Raw genomic sequence first — 19,374 nt, forward strand, 5'->3', positions numbered from 1 at the left:
TCACTGCAAATCTTTCAGGCCGATGATGTCTCTCTTCGATCAGCAAGGGCTACTCTTCGTCCTTGGGTGTCGGGCTTCGGCAGGAATGCCCCGTCTGGCGCACCTTATCTCCTCGAAGGAGACATGGCCTCCCGTCTCTTCCCAGGCTCGACTACTGCTGCAGTCTCCCTTGACGTTGCTGCCCCCCTAATTGAAGAAGTCAGGGCCACCATTTCTGCGGAGGACGAACCACTCGTACCGCTGGACGTGGCAGATCTGGATATAGACGTAGAACCCAGGGACAAGCAGGTAAGTGATGTCGAGTTGGTGGAAACCCTTTTCTCTCCTAGTCCCTCTTCTACCTCTTCCTTTCTAGGTTTTGATAACTCTAAGGCTTCTCCTCGGGATCCCTCTGCCTCCGTACGACCCAAGGTGAAGCCACTTCGAACTTATAAGACTTCAGCTTTGCCAGTATCAACGTCACCGGTCCCCGGACCCTCGACAGCTCCTGATATTCATATTGCTCCTCGTAAAACCACGACTCATAAGAACTCTAAGTCTACCAAATCCAAGACAAAACCAACGGGTGGCTTTCAGGTACCCTAGGGCGATCTCGTCCCCATCGAACTGGTCAGAGAACAACTTCAACATCAGTCTGGGGCGATGACAGAGATTAAGGATATGATGGCTACTCTGATCCGCGCCGGAACTCAGCTTCCTCCCCCTTCCGCCCCAGACGCATCGAAGCTACCGCCCTTCGATAAAAACAATCCTTGGCAGTTTGCCTTGCATGCCCCATTCTTAGATGGTTCCCTAACTCTGGAGGGCATAGGCACCCGGCCCCTAGAGGACCTGGAGTTCTACCCCCCGGGCCTAGAATTCCCGTTCAATGGCTTCGTACGTTTAAAAGAACAAGCATTGGTCCGTATGGACAAGGTACCGAAGGAAACGGTGATATTTCCAAAAGAGCAGGCCCAGGCTATCTGGGCCAGAACACTATCAGAGTGGGGGTGTATTAACTCCAAGCTCACCCCACACAAAGGTGCCTACACTATTTTTACGACAGCGGCCTCCATCTCTTTGCCGCTCATAGACAAAGTCACAGAGCTGACTATACAGGCCATCAAGGAAGGCTCTTCCATGCCGGCTCTCAAAGAGACGGACCCCACCTCTTTGCTTATTCCAGGTACCTCTGCAACCTGGGATGACGCGGCTTCTACCTTCACAGTGGGGAAGCTAGACCCGGACTGTGCCTCTACTCTTTTCTCTGAGAAGCTTCCCAGATTAATAGAGAGTCTTCTCAAAACTGAGTTCGAGACCCGTACTAGACTAGCTAGGTCCCTCCAATCCATCACCTCCATAGAGTCCCTAGCATCACTTTACCCAGAAGAAACGCTGTTCAGAGTCGCCACAAAGAACCAGCTGCTGTCCTACCAAATAGACCTCCATGACTTCTGGTCGGCTCGAGTTAGTTGCAGGAAGTTCGTTTTGTCTGAGGCCTCCATCAGACATGAACCGAACAGGCTGATAGCGTCCTCCTGCTGGGGTAAGACCCTCTTCCCTCAGACCTAAGTTGATAAGGTTCTTCAGGACGCGGAGAGGGCAAACCAAAATTTGCAGGTAAGGTGGGGTCTTTCAGCCAAAAGGAGGTTCGAACCCCAGAAACACACGTTCAAGAAGCAGAGGTTTAGTCCTTACAAGATGGCCCGGGGTAACTCGTCCCCACAGTCTTCCGCTGCCTCGACTTCTCAACAACAGGCTCCCCCTGGTACACAGCCCCACCCCTCTTGGATGTCCTCTCCTGCATACAACCCTGCCTACGAATCCTCCGGTTCCTTTCGTGGATACCAGAGAGGAAGTTTCAGATGTAGAGGACAGTTCCGCCAACGCGGCGGACCTAGATCAAGGGGTGCCCGTGGAGGGAGGGGCCCTAGGTTCACTCCCTCCCAATGATGTGATGCCGGTAGGAGGGAGACTTTATCACTTCCGAGACCATTGGACCTTCAGTCCATGGGCTCACAGCATAATATCCAGGGGCTTGGGTTGGAAATGGTCACAGGGATTCCCTCCTCCACCAGTGACCTTCTTCCAGAGACCCACTCCCATCCTGGAAGAGTACACCGCAGAGTTACTCAAGAAGAAAGCAATCAAATGGGTTCGATCCCTGAAATTCCAAGACCGCCTGTTTACAGTCCCGAAGAAAGACTCGTCGGCGTTGAGGGTAGTTCTGGACTTGTCGAAGCTCAACTCTTACATCCTTTGCGACAAGTTCCGTAAGCTGACTATCTCTCAGGTACGGACCTTACTTCCCCGTGGGGCCGTCACCACCTCTATCGATCTTACCGACGCCTATTATCATGTCCCAGTAGCTCGAAACTTCTCTCCTTACCTAGGCTTCCGTCTCGGCAAGAAAGCCTTTGCATTCAAAGTCATGCCCTTCGGTCTCAGCATTGCCCCCAGGATATTCACGAAACTGGGGGAGACGGTGCTCGAACAACTCAGACACCAAGGGATACAGATCATCGCCTATCTGGACGATTGGCTCATTTGGGGCCAGTCGAACCAGGAATGCAACAGAGCTACGTCGAAGGTACTCCACTTTCTCGCCAAACTGGGCTTCCAAGTCAATCTCCGGAAGTCTCGCCTCCAACCATCAAGCCACTTCGAATGGTTAGGCATCCGTTGGGACCTTTCAAAGCACAGACTCTCCCTTCCTCCCAAGAAGGTAAGGGAGATAGCTTTCAAGGTCAGGAACTTTCTCAAACACAGACAGGTGTCCAGAAGAGCTTTAGAACGAATCCTCGGCCTTCTCCAATTTGCCTCACTGACCGATCTTCTATTAAAAGCCAAACTCAAAGACATCAATCGAGTTTGGAGAAAGAGAGCGACAATACCTTTAAGAGACAAGACCTCGAAGATCCCCTGTCTTAAAAATGAGACTACAACCATGGTCCGAACGGAGGAACCTCTCCAAATCGGTTCCTCTACAGTTCCCCTCTCCACAAGTGACAATCATACCGACGCGTCTCTGAGTGGATGGGTTGGTTACTCCCAACATCAGATGTTTCAGGGCTCTTGGTCACCCGCCATGAAGCAGTTCCATATCAATGTTCTCGAAGCCATGGCGGTGTTCTTGACCCTGAAGAGAATCTCTCCTCCGAGGTCGACCCACATCAGAGTAGTTTCAGACAGCACGGCCGTAGTCCACTGCCTCAACAGAAGGGGATCCAAATCACCCAACCTGAATCAGATCCTGGTCACTATCTTCGCCTTGGCAGCCGACAAAGACTGGTTCCTGTCAGCAACTCACCTAGCAGGAGTCCAAAATGTGATAGCAGACTCATTATCCAGGACGAGCCCACTGGAATCAGAATGGTCCCTGGACATGCACTCCTTCCGGTGGATACTCAGGCTGGTTCCAGGTCTCCAGGTAGATCTATTCGCGACCCAATTCAATCACAAACTCCCATGTTATGTGACCCCGAACCTGGACCCTCAGGATTATGCCATGGACGCATTAACCCTGGATTGGAACCATTGGCAGAAGATCTACTTATTCCTTCCAGTGAATCTTCTACTGAAAGTCTTACACAAACTCCGCTCCTTTAACGGGGCAGTGGCTTTAGTGGCACCTCACTGGCCAAAGAGCAGTTGGTTTCCTCTCCTCCTCGAGTTGAAACTCCGTCCCTTCCGGATCCCATTCCCCAAACTGACTCAAGTGGTCCAAACTCGGACTGTGTCAGATTCCTCAAGGATAGCCAAAACCCTAACTTTGTGGATTTCATGAAGTTTGCGGCTCGTAAGGATGCAAACATCGACCCAGATAATGTCCTCTTTATAGAATCAGACAAAAGGGACTCTACGATTCACCAATATGATTCGGCAGTCAAGAAACCAGCAGATTTCTTGAAGAATTCAGACCATTCGGTTATGACTCCTAATTTAGCAATCTCCTTCTTTAGGTCCATATTTGACAAAGGCCTAGCAGCTAGCACTATAACCACCATTAAGTCAGCTCTGAGGAAAGTCTTCCTGGTTGGGTTTAACATTAACCTGGCGGAGTCTTATTTCTCGTCTATTCCAAAAGCATGTGCTAGGCTTCGACCTTCGGTTCGTCCACAAAAGGTCTCTTGGTCTCTAAATGATGTCCTCAAACTGGCCTCCGACACGGACAACGAATCCTGCTCCTATATCACTCTTCTTAGGAAGACTTTATTTCTAACAGCTTTGGCCTCGGGTTCTAGAATCTCAGAACTAGCAGCTCTCACGAAACTCAGAAAACAGATTTCCTCCCTTCGGGTGAAGTACTTCTTTCTCCAGCAAAAAACGAAGACCCCCAAAATAGGTGGTCCCCTTGGAAGATTATTCCTCTTCTCCAAGATACTTCTCATGTCCAGTCACTACTCTCAGGGCCTTTTTAGCCAGGACTGCTACCCGATCGTCTGGCCCCTTGTTTATCAGAGAACAAGTAGGCACCATTTCCATACGTGGTATTAGGCAACAGATCCTATACTTCATTAAAGAAGCCAATCTGGGATAATTTCCCCATGCTCATGATATCCGGTCAGTAGCTACCTCCATCAATTATTTCCAAAATATGGACTTTGATGACCTTAAAAAGTACACGGGTTGGAAATCTCCTATGGTCTTCAAACGCCACTATCTAAAGAACTTACAGGCCCTTAAATACCCAACGGTTGCAGCTGGGAGCCGTATCTCTCCCCAGTGATCTTGTGTTCTTCCTTTCATCCATCTCTTTTCTTCTCCCTCCTACCCGCCACTCGCACCATGACGCCGCTTCCTTGGTGGTTCGTTAGCCCTAAGTTTTTTACATATTAGGTTAATATGATTGTAACTATTATTGTGTTTATCGTAATTTTAGTGTTGGGGTATTCTTAGCCATGTCAGTTTTGTTGCATGTTTACTCTGATACTCGGAGGCTTCCCTGTTATCATGTTTGTTTAACCTTACTCTCACTATGCCCTGTGGCTAGTTTATGATTTATGCTTACTTACCTTAATCATATATGGTTTTCTTTACATGGTGTTTTTTCTCTCCCCTCGTTAAATTAGTAGTTATTGTTGGGCTTGGAAGGCATTCTCTGGTATATTTTCACCGGCCGCCACAGGTCGACCCAGAAAAGGGATTTTGACGAAGGAAAAATATTTCTGGGGAGAGACCTGTGGCGCCCAGTAAAACCCTTCCCTTTTATTTTACACGATCCCACCCTTTCCTTTCCAAGCCATCATGACCAATACAGAAGGATGTTGTTCAGATGGCGCTCGCGTCGGGGCGTGGGTGGCGTGGCTCTGGTAGGTTGGCTAGGGCCTTTGTATCGGCCCATCCCTTTGACGAAGGAATTAACTAAATGGGAGACAACCTGTGAATAGTAGATTTCACGCGCCTTTGCTTTATACACGACACACACGAGGTGCTCGCGCGAGGGTTGTAACCTCTGCATTCCATGCTTTTATCTTTCTCTGGTATAATTGGAAGGTTTTATCAGAAAAGGTATATTAGAAGGACCCTTTTCACTGGGCGCCACAGGTCTCTCCCCAGAAATAGATTTTTTCTTCGTCAAAATCCCTTTTTTAGTATGGTGAAGAATTAGAATAAAGGAGCCTTTCATAGTAATACCAAGGTAAAAAAAAAAATAATTTAACATATTTTGGCATCTTGTCAGTATTAGAAAATTGCATGAAAGCGATGAATAATTTAACCCTTAAAATACATCCTAATGCACATAAATACATCTGGTTAATGTGTGTAAGAACATTTTGTAAGGTCTTTAATAAATATTCATACATACGCTTGGCGTATCCAACATATCATTTAGTAAATTAATTAATAATGTTTAGTAAATATGATAAACAACATTTAATAAACACCTAGAAATACCCTATACCTACTTATTAAATAGATAACACATTATATAAATGCTCGTTATGAATATTTAAGGCGCATACAAACACTTAAAATCGTAAAAGAAAACATCCGAGAATCGGAAAAATCACCGTAAATGTTTCGTAAACTGTTTCGTACAGGCATGTAAAATATATAACAAATGTTCTTTTAACAATTGAGCAGTACACTGTCTATGGTTTCAAGAGTTGAGACCTCAGATATCAGGACATTGTTTTACCTTCTTCAAAGACTGGTGCTGATTGATTGATTGATTGATTTGAGGTTTTCTGGCATCCTTACATTGGTTGGGGTTGAAACCATAATGCATTTCAAAAGTAAAAACATCCTGTAAATCTCGTAAAATGACATTTTCAATTTAAAATAAATTTTTCAATATACTTGAGTTTAAGCGCGAGCGGAACCAATGCTGTCACTACCACCGACAGAGAAGAACTGAACTCGTGGAGAAGTATATGCGGTATCTGGCCGATAGTTGGCGCTGGTGGGCACACCCGGCAGCCATCATGGCGATCGCTCGCGAGTTTTTGGAATCTGTCGACCGTCGGAGACGTAAGCTATATATATATTCACTGGCTAAGTTTAATATTTAAAAACAGTTTTTGTGAATAAAACCTCATGAACAATAATGAAGTGAAAATACACACATTACTGTAACTTCAAAAGGTAATTCCTATTTCACTCACAATTGGATAAAATAGAAATGGAGGTGAAATACATAATGATAACTGCAATAATGATTTTCATACCTTGTAGGATGCATCCCCATGATCTTGAAGCCACCCAGAGTGATAAAGAATCTTATAAATAATTGTTCTATGATTCAAATGTAGAGGATTTACTCAATAATGAATTTAGAAATACTATTAGCCAATAATTTATGCCATTCTAAAATGGATAATCCTTGATCAACTTTATAGCACGAAAAAATCGTTAATGATATTAACTTCTTAGTGTACACAATAGAGCAACCGGGGAAAAAACTTACAAAACATAACGCTTCATGTTAAAAGTCATTCACTGAGGATTAATAATCCAAAATGGACAATTCAGGCAGAATAATAGTAAAGAAAAATATAATTTTCGTTGATCAAAATAATAAGATTTTGAGAAAACATATGATGGAAAAGTACAACGATAAATAAATTTTCACAGATTCCGGAATATACAACTATCATTAGTTGACAACTTTCCATTTTATTTTTCAAATTAATTTCCACTGGACATTCAGCCTAACCAAAAGCCAAAGGATAACTGCATCAACAAGCAAATTTGACTGGTAGCAAATGATTAAACTCCGAGATTAAATAATCATTACACAAATTTAATAACAATAATAATCTTATTCTGGTATTTTGAAACCAACACAATATGCTTTACTGTACTTAATTGTTTACATCTTCCTAGCGAAATTTACTGTTACTACGTAATCTACAAACTAAAAATAAAGTAACTATTAGAATAGCATTAATAAAAAAAACAACTGGTATAAAAATCATTAACAAAACTTGCAAAATAATTCTTTAAAGACAAATGGATCACAATGAATAGAGATTATACAAAGGTGATTAATTGGATTCTCATAGTCAACTCTATTATCAGTCTGGGTAGCCTCTGATTTATACCACTTGCTGTTGGAGTCGAATACATCACAAATAAAATACAACAGACAATTGAAGTTATTTAAAAAATATTAAACAAACAATATGTTACGACATTCGTCACACCAACAGACAAAAATAAAATCCTATAACATACTTGTAAATGTTTCCATAATTATGAAGTAACCTACCACCATACAACAGAAGTCTTCAATTATTTTAAATCCAAATCTTTTGTCATGTTGTTCGGATGGCGCTCGCGTCGTGGCGTGGTGGTGGTGTGGCGCTGGTGGTTGGCTAGGGCCTTTGTATCGGCCCATCCCTTTGACGAAGGAATTAACTAAATGGAAGACAACCTGTGAATAGTGGTTTTCACGCGCCTTTGCTTTATACACGACACCCAAAAGGTGCTCGCGCGAGGGTAGTAACCTCAGCATTTCATGCTTTTATCTTTCTCTGGTATAATTGGAAGATTTTATCAGAAAAGATATATAAGAAGGACTCTTTTCACCAGCCGCCACAGGTCTCTCCCCAGAAATAGATTTTTCCTTCGTCAAAATCCCTTTTTTAGGCTCAAGGTTCATAGAAGATCCACTGAACCCTAATGTCTGAACCCTTTGCCACCTGGGAAACCATTAAATCATAATCCACAAAAACATAATCATGGGATAAGACAGTAATCTTTATCTTACCTAAAAATCCAAACTAGGACATGGACTCCAACAGCACCATGGTACAAACCAAACTTACCTGTCACCGGGGTAGCCTGAAATATATAAAAAAACTATTTTAAACTTCTTATAATTAATAAAAGATATAAACAAGGTGATAATGTTATACACATAACAATAAGAGTATGGTGGGTTAATTAGGTAAACTTCAGAAAGTCAAGTAATCAATCTACCTTTGTTAAAATAAGAAAATACAGTACATGCAAAATCGTTTTGAATAGTCTTTCTTCACAGAAGTTTCAAAGAAAAAAAAATCAGGATAACTTGCTGTCTAGAAATTTGAAGATAGAAGCTTCTCAAAGAAAAAAATCAGGATAATTTGCAGTGCAAAAACTTGATAGAGGTAAGTAACAATGTCAAATTATTTTTCAAAGTCAAAATGACCCAAAACCAATTTGGACAAACATTTTTAATAAGATTTCTTTTAAATATAGTTTTAAGAAAAGCTAACGGACAAATCAATCATTCCTAACTGGTCTACACAATAAGATAATAAAATGAGAATTTTTTTGTGCAAGAGCTTTCATCAAACAAGATTCATTCATGTTGGATAACCTTGCAAAGAAATGCTATCAGTTACAAACATTTAGCATCAATCCTTACTTAATTCACAAAACCAGGAACATTGTACAAGTACTCTAGAATTCTGCTCGTTCATGGGTGTTTTTCGCCATTACAGATTACCAGGTCTTGCCAAGACCCAAATTTTCTCAAACCATGTTAATGGACAAAGATCTCAAGTGTTACAGCTTGTTGTGCCACACACTAAAACACTGCACAAATCAGCAACAATAAAATGCTAAGCTAGTAATAGCTCTACCTTAAACTGCATTGCTTTCTTTCAGCTTTTAAATCCATCACCATGGTCTCTTCCTAACATGACAAATTTGTAGATAATTTGTATTTTTCCTAACTATACAAACCTTAGCTATTTATCACGGGTTATACTTTCAGCGGAGCTGAAATGACGAGCCATTAAAATTTAGTGAGGGTTAACTACCCAAACCGCTAGTTAGCGGGGGATAGGGGGGGGGGGAGCTTGCTACTGCACCCCCACCCACACAATTGTGATTTAGTTCACTTTGCTTAGAGGTAGGACTTCAAGGGGATAGGGGTTTGTATAAATAGCTAAGGTTTGTATAGTTAAGAAAAATACACATTACTGTATCTACGAATTTGTCATTTGTTTCGTAACTGGAATACAAACCACGCTATTTATTAGGGGTGACTCACCCATCAGGAAGGGTGGACGTCCGTGCCAATCTGGCTTTTGGCTTTACCGTGGGCTCCTTAGGAGTATGTTAGTACTAAAAAATAAGAGTCCCTGCCCTCTCTCAAACCTTGCTATGCAAGGTCCGCAGCCTACACAAGCTGTGTGTTGAGACATGCAGAAGTGTGACTGTCTAGGTAAAATTATTCCGAGTCTATTGTAGGAAAATCTGATGTAACCAAGACTTTCCCAATACCACCTCACCAGGGTATGGGGACGCAACAGTATTAGCTTAATACTAGGTACACAAGGGAGCATGGTTTGCCTGCAGTGGTTTGAGGTCAGCTTATGCAAAGAACCCAGGATGCTGCTTTCCCCACGAGAGGGTAGGATGAAGAAAAGAATAAGAGCCAGTCAAATCTTTTCATTTACGCAGACTAAAACAGGGTAACAGTGCCCTCAACCTTCTGCTACTTGTCCAATAAGGAGCTTGAGGTATACAACCAGCTGTTGTGCAGCCACCACCGGACCAATAGAGATCGTATCGAGTTCCTGTGGGTCACGTCTTGCAGGAGAAAGGTTGTGAGTCACCTGGAGCATTCACATCGCTTCTTGTAATACGTGCGTCACAGAGTAATCTGCTAAGGACCAGGGGCGTAGCATCGTTAGTCGTCATGTTGAGATGATGTTTTGGTGATCCTCCTTTAGTCTCTTCCAGTGCTGATGACAAGAGAAGGGACCCCGGTGGGCTATTGCTGTTCTCTGAAGGTAGTCTCTCATACCTTACCATGGGTACAGTAACGGATGATCTGGATCGTCCATTACCGAGTGGAGACTTGTGTAGGATCAGTCACCTCTGGAGACTGTGTCTAGCGACATACTCGGGGACGAAAATGAACATTGCCTTTCGCTCTTCTTATTAATGGGCGATGTGGGAAGAGAGACCATGAAGTTCCTTGACTCGTATGGCTGCTGTCAGTGTGTAGGAACATTGTCTTCTTAAACCAGGTGAAAATTTGTTGTCTGCTGAAGTGGAACATAAGGTGGTCTCTAGAGATTGGAGAATTTGAACCATGTTCCGAGAGGAAGGTCTCAATTCCAACTGGAGAAAGGAAAGTTGTAAGTCCGTACGAGTTGGTTGAATTGAATTTAATATGGGATTTAGGCATTAAGCCAAGCACTGGGGCATCAAAGGCCATTCAGCGCTATATAACGAAAATCATTCAATCATATCTGTACACTCACACCATTTAGTATCATTTTAACCTTTAATACAAATCGTAACACTTTCATACAATAAAAATCTAGATGTGAAATAAATAGGGATTAAAAGGGTAAAATAAATAAATTAATAAAATCAATTATAGCTCGTAATATAACCAAATACTTTGTATAAATTTTCTCAAGTTCAGGGTATTACAGTTTTCCCCCAGTATATCTCTTAACGGCTTGTCCTGGAGTAAATGTGTCCTCCTCTGGAGATTAAAAACAGGACAATCGACTAAAATATGTTTAACATCCATTGTCACTTGACAGGTATTACAAAGAGGGGCCTGTCTCCCTTCCCCACTCTTCATTAAATAATTATGCGTTGCATGTGTATGGCCAATACGCAGCCTAGTTAAAATAATGGTATCCCTTCTACTTGTAGAATTACAACATGACCATTTATCCACCAATGGGTGGATTTGTTTCAATTTTGTATTGGTGGTCAGTTCAGACCATCGAGCTTGCCACTTATTTTTACAGTAAAGATGAATCTCACTTTTAAGATCTTTGTAAGGAATACTCAAGGGGGATGGATTACTTAGCCCTGAAGCTTCCTTTGCTGCCTTATCTACTTGTTCATTCCCATCCACCCCAACATGGGCAGGGACCCAACAGAAGTGAACACTGATACTCTTCCTAGATTGCAGAAGTACTAACCAGTCCTGCACCTCTTGTACTAGATGATGGCCTGGCATAATTTGTTTTAATGAGAGTAAAACACTATTGGAATCGGTAAAAATTGTATAAAAACTATTTTGGTTGCCATTTTTAAAAATATGTTGGACTGCGAGAATTATTGCGTACAGCTCAGCAGTAAAAATTGAACAAGAGTATGGGAGTTTCCTTCTAATAACAATATCCCCCACCACAGCTGCACTTCCAACTCCTGCAGCCGATTTGGAGCCATCTGTAAAAACATGTTTCCCATGATGTTGAGCAGCATGATTTAAAAACTCACTTTTCATTACCCTACTAGGTAAGGTATTTTTCCCTCCTGCCGTAAAACATACTTTAACAGGTGGATTACACCAAGGAGGAGACTTTGGATATCCTACCTCAGCTATCTGTGCTGTTAACAAGCCTACTTCTCTAGCATCATTTATCAGCTGTACTTCCAAAGGCTTAGGCACTCTAGATCTGTTAGGAGCCCGATCTAAAGGCGCCCTAACATATTTACAGTTAGGATTGTTTCTCACAGCAAGGGACCTAGCTAAAAACCTCAAACTCAACTCCTTTCTGCGAATGGAAAGGGGAGGTATGCCAGAATCAACATAGAGACTGTCAATGGGAGATGTTCTGTAAGCACCTGTGCAGATGCGAAGCCCAGCATTGTGAACAATATCAAGTTTTCCAAGTAAAGTCTTTGTAGCTGACCCATATATTTGGCATGCATAGTCTAACTTGCTCAGACACAGAGATGTATAAATTCTAAGCAAAGTTGTTCTATCAGCACCCCAATCAAAATGCGATATCACTTTCAGAATGTTCAGTGACTTCTTAACCCTGATAGATAGGTCATTTATATGGGGACCAAATGTCATTTTCTTGTCGAAAATGACTCCAAGAAACTTGACACTATCCTCATATGGCAAAATACAATCATTTAAGAAAAGGGTGGGGATCTCTTCCCTTTTACGAGTACGAGTAAAGCGAATGGCTTTGGTCTTCTGAGGAGAAAACATGAATCCGCGAGAATTTGCCCATGCGGAAGCAGCATTTATTGCAATTTGAAGATTTTGGCATGCTTGTAGTGCAGATGATCCACTACAATAAATTGCAAAGTCATCAACAAATAGTGATCCTTGTATGCCAGGAGGTATGTGACTAATGAGACTATTAATTGCAACAGCAAACAAGGTCACACTCAATACGCTGCCTTGGGGGACACCTTCTTGCATGTAGGATGAAGATAGTTCTGACCCTACTCTCACTTTAATGGAGCGGTTTGATAAAAATTCTTCGATAAAAGAGAACATATGTCCTCCAATACCCCACGAGGCCAATTGCTTTAAAATACCACCCCTCCAGGTGGTGTCATATGCCTTTTCGAGGTCAAAAAAGACACCCACCACCTGGTTTTGGTTAGAAAAAGCATTTGAAATTTCCCTCGATAACATCAGCAAAGGGTCTAGAGTACTTCGGTTCTTCCTAAAACCAAACTGTCTGTTAGATAAAAGATTTTTTGATTCTAGATACCACACAAGTCTGTTGTTGATCATTCTCTCAAATAGTTTGCATATGCAACTGGTCAAGGATATGGGCCTATAACTAGATGGCAGTTCTGGGTCTTTACCAGACTTGTGGCCTGGAATTACAATTGAAGTATGCCAGGAATCAGGAGATGTATGGGAAGCCCATAGACCATTAAAGGTTTCTAATAAAAATTCCTTGGTATCCACTGGAAGATGTGATATCATTTCATACCGGATGCCATCCTCACCTGGGGCAGTTAAAGAAGAGCTGGAGATAGCATTTTGCATCTCCTCCTTACTAAAAGGCAGGTTAAAAGCTTCAGTATTTGAAGAAGCAGGAGGAACAACAGATGTTGATGCTCTAATTTGTTGAAATGCTGGGGAATAGTTGTCAGCACTTGATACATGAGCAAAGTGCTTAGCAAGAACCTCTGCTACATCTTTGGGGTCAGATATATATCTATTATTTTCCCTTAATATTGGTAGAGGCTTAGGGACGAATTTACCTTGAAGTTTTCTAATCTTGTCCCATATTTCCTTTAAAGGAGTTTTGGTATTAATATTAGATATATATTTCTTCCAAGATGCTCTCTTTGCTTTTTTAAAAATTCTTTTTTGTTTGGCACAGGCTCTGAGATATGCTATTCTGTCTGCTAAATAGTTTGTCCTCAAGTATCTTCTGAAGCAAGTTCAGGTCACTTTTCTTGCGCTGGCACATTCTTTACTCCACCAAGGAACTACAGGGCGATGAGGTAAACCGCATGTTTTAGGTATAAACTTGCTAGCATTATCATCAATAATATTTTCAAGATGTTGATAGGCATGCACTGGAGATGTAAATTCATCATATTCTTTATCAGTGTGTGAACAGTTTTCATAAGCTGCCCAGTCTGCCTCGTCTATCTTCCATTTTGGTGGACACTGAGAAGGAAGATTATGGACATAATTTAACATTATTGGCCAATGGTCACTGCCATGTAGGTGTTCATTTACTGACCAAAGGTAGTCCAATCGAATGGATGAGGAACAGATTGACAAATCAATGGCTGATGTAGAGTTGTGGAATACATCATACCTAGTTGGAGAACCATCATTCCTTAGTATTACATCATTGTTGTCGATTAATTCTTCAACAAGATTACCCCATCTATCGCACACATTTCCACCCCATAAAGTATGCTTTGCATTAAAATCACCCATTAAAATAAAAGGGGCAGGAAGCTGATTGATCAAGTCTTGGAGGTCAGAAAGTCTAAGCCTTCTTGGATTACCAGCATGATCTAAGAGGAAAAGTTCTAAGGATGGTTCAATATATAGCGAGCATAAAGTAATTTTTTTCCCGATATGAGTTCTAACTGCACATGCCTGTAGTGGTGTATTGAGTGGGATTGTTTCAAATTTTACAGATTTGTGAATAATAAAACCTGTACCACCTTGAGCTCTTGCAGCTTGCAAAGGAGGGGATCTACAAAAATGATAATTGAGTCCAGGATTAAATGGTTTGTCACTGATCTTGGTTTCCTGTAGGCAAATTACCTGCGAGTCTGAGTCCCTGGTTAAAGTTTTTATTTGCTCAATGCTAGTACTTAGACCTCTGCAATTCCACTGGATGATAGACATTATCTTTTGTTATTATTTTTCTTTGTCTCATTTGTCTTTTGGGACTTTTCAGATGAAGCCATGTAAGGCCTGGAGATGGAAGGCTTTACTAGGCCACCACTCTTCTTTTCTTTCTTTCTAGAATCTTAATAAGAGTCAACCTTAGGATCATGAGCAGTAGGGCACTTACCTGACTTAGATGAAGGTGAGGATGATGGGGACCTTTTCCTCTTTGGAAGATCTTGTTTTCCAATCTCCATCAAATCAGGTAGAGATTCTGCCTGAGACAATACATTTAAGGTGGTGGAAGCCACATTGGCTTCCTTGGAGGATTGTGCTAGAACTTCAACAGTTCGAGCACTTAACCCAGAAGGCTGGGCTACTACCTCTAGGGGAGATGCTCCTATCGGTGACAATACTTTTGGTGTGTTGGACACCATATTGACCTCTTTGGAGGTTTGTGCTCTGGCTTTTATAGCCTGAGCACTTGACCCAGATGGCTGGGCTACTACCACTAAGGGAGATGCACCTGACGGGCCAGGTGCTGCCACTGGTCCCCCTGTGGTAGTAAGGGGTAGTGGATTATAATCTTTTGTTGGCATCTTAACCGCGCAAGCAAAATTAAGTTGCCGATTGAGTAAATGCTTTGCATAACCTACACTTATATGTTCAGCATTTGCTTTCAAGATGCAGCTTCTTCATTCTTGTATTCTCTACATCTTTTATCATTTGGTTTATGATTATCTTTACAGTTTGCACAGGTTGTATCTCTGTTGCATTGGCCATGTTCTAACAAAGAACAGTTAATACAGATCTTCGTATTATTGCAGTACCGGGAAGGGTGACCGTACTTGAAACAATTAAAGCATTGTAAAGGCCTAGGTTTATATTCTCGAACACGTACTCTTTCATTCTCAATAATTATATGATCTGGTATAACAGGGGTTTCAAATGTTAAAACTACCATGCTTGTTTGAGGGATCTTACTTACTTTCCAAACATTAGTAGGGCACATGTCCAGAATTTCTGGTTCTGAGAATTCATATAGATCTTTATCAAAAACTACTCCTTTACCATAGCTGAAGCTCATATGTGGTTTAATATCCTTTTTGGGCTCAAGCCATGGCGTCCTGATGGAAGGTTCCTTTTTGGTAGCTTCCTTGGGTAATCACTACTAGGATTTTCCCAGAGAATTAAACCACAGGTTATCACAGAATTCTAACTTCTGGAGCGAGTATCTTAAGGGTTTCCCCTTAAGACATCGTGTATCAACAGGGGACACGCATGTATAGACGTGCCACATAGCTATCTGCACCCATTCAGAGTTAACTCTTCAATATGGCGGACAGGGAGTGGCTGGGAGCTGAGCCGCAGCCAATCTAGATGTGGCGATATCGGTACTCGCGATGTAAACAGACGGACGCCATTGCTTTTGATGACGTCACGTCCATCCCCATTCCTTTACTAGTAGCTCGCTTCAATGGACGTGTTTTTCCCTTTGTGCGACTTTATCTGCTTGCATCCTTGCCATGTCTCAACCTTCAGCTTCATCTTCTTCTGGAAAGTTGAGTACAAAGGTTTAAGTATTGTTTAAATAAGCTCTGACCTTAAAGTAAATCTTACTTTTCGAGATATTTGCATATTTGTGGCAGAGCTTTGCCAAACCGGTCAGCGCCATTTTATGACGCTGCTGTTGCTTGCATACCTTATTTAGTTAGCCGCAACAGCCTTACCGGTATATAAATCACTAATCAGTACTATTAGTTATTTAGTCTTCATAGCTAGGAACTTTATATCGTGTTTTTGACGCATTAGTTTGGGTCTTCGCTGACCCCATACCAGTAGGCTTTGATTAGCCCCTAGGCCAGTGAGCCTATACCAGTGTTAATGCATGATATTTCAGTGATCCTAGTGTTAGTTATGAAGATTCTGGCATTATTTTACAATACCATTGACAGTGATGCAAGTGTTTTTCGCCTTCAGGGACCATATAGAGGGTAGGTTATCTTGAGTGCCTTGCTAACCTAACCTTATGATAGGACCCCTATATGCTCTCTTCATCCCTAGCCCTAGGGCTTCCCTCTGGTAATCTTGTACCCTATTACATGTGATAGGACAAGACTCCTCAGAGTACTGTATCGCCTCCCCACCTAAGGGAATGACCCCTCCCTTAGTGTTGCGGACCTTAAAGGTAGGATCACCTCCTTTAAGCTGAATCGGTCCTTGACCTTTTCCTTGCGATACGTCTTCTCCCTTCCTTGATTAGGGTCTAACAACCCTAATCCAGGTTAGGTTGGGAAGGCTGGTTTATGTACCTTGCTGAAATATACGTGTGCACCGTTTTTCAGTTGGTCCACCTACTATAGGTTAGGGTGAGCATCTCCCTTCCTAGGTGGCCGCTCTGGTACATAACCCATCCTTTCTTATAAGAAGACCCTTTCCCCCCCCCAACCTATCTCTTGCCTAGCCTAACCTACCAGTAGGTTAGGCTTCATATGTCTCCTGTCCTACACTCCACCCTAGGCTGGAGTGCTGGACCCCGTGGTGCTCCCAGTGTTGTCCGCTCTGATACATAGACCCTCCATAGTGCTATGGAGTCAGTTATCATTTGGTCGACATGAAGAGTCTCCACCCCTTCTTTGGGTACACCCTGTCCTCTCTTGGACTGCCTTAGCCCCCGGCCATTGCGGCCCCTGCTTAGGATGATAGATTCACCTCTATCATGGTGGTACCTTTTCCAGAGGTGTCTTGACTAGGCTAGTACAGCCTTGCCATCCCACCTCCATCTTTGGTGCTTGCCCCTTGCCGCCTCTACCCCGGCATCACCGCCGCTACGGGTGACTTCCTTATCCTTGCCGCCTTCCCCCGAGTGCCGGGGGATCGCCGCCGGCCGCCGGCTTACCGCCGTGGCCTCTCCATTCCCTCATAGCCTCGGCACACTGCCGACCCCTCCCGGAGTGCCGGCACTAGCAGCCGGCCCCCGGCCCCGGCTATGCTCCTTTATCCTTACCCCTGTCACCCTCCGACTGCCTCCGGCTGCCGGAACCGCCGCTCCTTGCCGGCGGCCGCCGCTACCGGCTGCCGCCACCCTGGCTTCTTTTGACCATAGAATGATCATTCTTGAATGCCAGAAACTCTGCTCGAGCGGCTTCCGGCGTGCCGGGGGTATGCCGGACCCGTCCGGAGGCGGCAAGATGCCTTGCACCCCTTCTCTCAGCTATCTTTACTAGCGATAGCTCCTAAAAACCGCACCTAGACGGCTTGTTAACGCAGACAAACTGGTACGGAATCGTACATTTTGTTCAGTTTTCACTCTGTCTTCTTGCGTGTTTCATCTTTCCAGCACGCTACGTGTAATTGGCACGTCTGGTTGCCGGAACCTTACTAGGATCTCATGATCCCCAGACTTTCTTGATAAGATTTCAAGCCCAGTCTATAATATGGTTATTCTAGATGGAATTCCCATTATCAAGACACCTTCCATGGAGGCCTACGGCCACCTGGGACTGTCCGATTCTACGGCAACCAGCCGGGCGGGTTACACGAGGCATGCGTCTGTCTCCTTTCACCCACCCTTCTGTGCATCACAATTAATTTAAGTTAATATTAACTTGTTAATAATTAACTTTATATACGAGCCATATTATGACTCTACAATACTCATCGTCTCTTTCCTTTACAGGAGGAGTACGTCAGGTGTGACCACGACTTCTGCGCGGTCCGTCGGCCACACTTCTATGGACACACGGCGTGTAGGACACACGCCCCTTGTGCTCACAAGAGAGGGGATCTCAAATACTGGGGCCCCACCACCTGTTCGGTCTGCCAAGAATGCTTACAGAAAGCATTCTATGATTCTCCCTCAGCGGAGATTCGGGACACTGCTCGGGACAACCTACGCAAGTGGGTACGTGACTTTCAGAAGAACGCCACTGGACCATACCTAGCCACAGAAGAAATGAGGTCTTTGCTGTTCCCAAAGGCCTCTCCAGACTCAGTGGTCCCAGTCGAACAGATCCCCGTAGTCCAGATTACAGTGGAACCTGATGTTGTCATGGCTCAGTCCATGAATGATTATCACCTGGATTCAGAACATGATGAACGCATGTCAGAGATCTCGGAGGACACCGAGAAAACCCTTATGGCCCAGGGTGAAGGGGAGGATGATGAAGAAGAGGACCGGGTTGTGTATACCGAGTCCGATAAGGAGGATGCCCCTCCCTCCATCCCCCCTCCTACTCCTACACCGACGGAAGTGTCTCTCCCATCTACGTCCTCCACCACGACTCCTCTACCTACGGCACAGGATATGATTCGGCTCATTGAATCCGTGATGGAGCAGAAGCTCCAAGAAACTCACCAGATCATTCGGTCGATGGGAGGTTCCAAGGAATCTCGCAAAATCTCCATCAAGGACCTCCCCACATGCTCGAGCGACAATCCGTGGCGATTCGCCGAGCATATGGTCATCGCTGACGACAAGATCTTCGTCAGCGATAAGATCGGTTCCATACCCCTGGAAGAAGTGGAGTTCTTCCCCCGCTTTGAGGCGTATCCGGACTGTTACGTCCGTCTACGTTCAGAACCATCCTCAAAGGAAGAGACCGAACCGAAGGAGAAAATAGTGTTCGATCTCTCGAAGGCCCAGGCTATGCTTGCCAAAGCGCTTAAGAGCAGAGGCTTTACCTGCTCTGGACTTCCGGCTCTGAGCAAGAAGTACCTCACCTACGTTGCGCCGATGAAGTGGTGATACCCTTCACGGAAAAGGCCTTCGCTGCCTGCTTTAAGGCTGTAGAAGAAGGGAAATCCTAGATCCTGACGTTGCTGGACGTCAGTTTAATGAGGACCTCCCCAAGCTAAACGATCACCTC

General features: G+C 43.6%; 2 protein-coding genes and 1 long non-coding RNA gene across 4 annotated transcripts in view; 1 reads left to right on the plus strand and 2 right to left on the minus strand.

Annotated features, from left to right (window-relative positions):
- LOC137658448 (uncharacterized) overlaps positions 1-19,374 on the minus strand; it is a 413,371-nt gene that overhangs the window by 133,821 nt on the left and 260,176 nt on the right. The gene's annotated exons all lie outside the window — the stretch shown is intronic.
- LOC137658451 (uncharacterized) overlaps positions 1-19,374 on the plus strand; it is a 306,842-nt gene that overhangs the window by 89,494 nt on the left and 197,974 nt on the right. The window lies entirely within an intron of this gene.
- The window catches only part of LOC137658453 (uncharacterized), a 54,388-nt gene continuing 43,054 nt past the window's right edge, over positions 8,041-19,374 (minus strand). The window contains exon 2 of the long non-coding RNA XR_011047332.1: positions 8,041-8,268. This is a non-coding gene — a long non-coding RNA (uncharacterized lncRNA). The remainder of the gene's footprint in view (positions 8,269-19,374) is intronic.

This window comes from Palaemon carinicauda, chromosome 19, assembly GCF_036898095.1.
Source record: "Palaemon carinicauda isolate YSFRI2023 chromosome 19, ASM3689809v2, whole genome shotgun sequence".
Lineage (NCBI taxonomy): Eukaryota > Metazoa > Arthropoda > Malacostraca > Decapoda > Palaemonidae > Palaemon > Palaemon carinicauda.